Raw genomic sequence first — 1,573 nt, 5'->3', positions numbered from 1 at the left:
GACAACTGGGATGAGACCACTTTTAGTTTTTAAGATGAGGTTTGGCAGTTTTCCAACATGAGTTTTTTTTTTTTTTTCTAAGCATGGTTTCGATTGCTCCTAGTCTGTTTTGGGTTTGTGGGAAAGGCACATGGGAAAGAATGTGATTCTGAAATGCAGGGAACTTCACAAAGCTTTCAAAGACCACAGCTTCACCTTCCCAGAGCAACTCCTGAAAGCAGAGACCTGTGTTTCTGCAAAGCACTGTGCAAGTCGCCTCTCCAGGTCGGGGTGGATGGAGAAGTTTCCAGGCTCTCCTGAAATCAACACTGTCATGTTGATGGGGAGAAATGAAGAACAAGAGGATTTGGCTGAGGTCCCAGGGTGCGATGGCGTCTGAGCTGAAATGCTGGGCTGCCTACAAAAATCTCTTCCAGAGATTGAACTGGAGTAGGATTTCTCTCCTCTGAACAAGTAGATGGTTATACAATGTTCCATTCTCAGGGGTAATGCCCTCTCTGGTCTTCCCAAGGCCCAGTGAAGAAGAGCGGGTTACTAGCTAAGGAAGGGAGACAAGGGCAGTGGTTTTCCACGGCTCCCGCACACGCTGGGTGTGAAGCTGGTGGTGGAAGTGGGTTTCCTCAGCAGCTGTGAGTCCTCAGAACACTGGGTCCCCATGGACCAGCCAGCAGAGGGACAGCCCTTCCTTAGTGGGGCTCTCCAAGGGCCATAGGAGCACCATGGGCTGGTGCCTGTGGCCTCGGGCTGCTCTGGGGAGAGGGTCACTGGTCCCTCTTACTCACCTCCTGTCGGGATTGGCCAGTCACAGCCTGACCACACAAGGGTGACTAGGAGTTTAGGTTGAGTGTATTGAGGGTGGCCAGGCAACCCGAGTCTAGGGCCCTCCAGGCAAAAACAACTCATCAAGCTTTTGAAAGCAACAGCTGAGTCGCTAATACCAGTAGCAACCACAATTTGCAGAATTGTGCCTGCCTTCTTCTGAGTTTTACCTAGAGTCACTGACTCAGTTCTCACTGAAACCCTACGAGCGAGCGAGGCAGTGCTATTGCCTCCATTGTATAGATGAGGCAACTGACACTCAGACAGGCGAAGTAACTTCCTCAAGGATACACAGCTTATAAACACCGGGATTCACGTCCAGTTTGTTTGGCTCTAGAATTCTTGCTCTTGACTCCAACATTACACAGCCTCTGATTTATACAATTACAAACATTTTAAATACTGTACTGGAAGCTGAATTCAAACTGCATCTGCCAGCTTGACTTCTAAGGCCCCATACACTTTACCTGAGGGGTGCTCAGCCACCAGGCAAAGAATGGGCTGCAGTGACACACTGGCACACCTGCCTCCTGCTTGCATCTGCGTTCTAAGCTGCTGCATCCCTATTGATGTGCACTGATGTGATTTGAACTCTCGAGACAATTTCTTTTTTCTTTTTTTTTTTTGAGACGCAGTCTCACTCTGGCTGGAGTGAAGTGGTGTGATCTCAGCTCACTGCAACCTCCACCTCCTGGGTTCAAGCTATTCTCCTGCCTCAGCCTCCCGAGTAGCTGGGATTACAGGCGCCCGCCAC

The sequence above is a fragment of the Macaca mulatta genome, chromosome 9 (genome assembly GCF_049350105.2).
Source record: "Macaca mulatta isolate MMU2019108-1 chromosome 9, T2T-MMU8v2.0, whole genome shotgun sequence".
Lineage (NCBI taxonomy): Eukaryota > Metazoa > Chordata > Mammalia > Primates > Cercopithecidae > Macaca > Macaca mulatta.
This window is presented reverse-complemented; position numbering follows the sequence as displayed.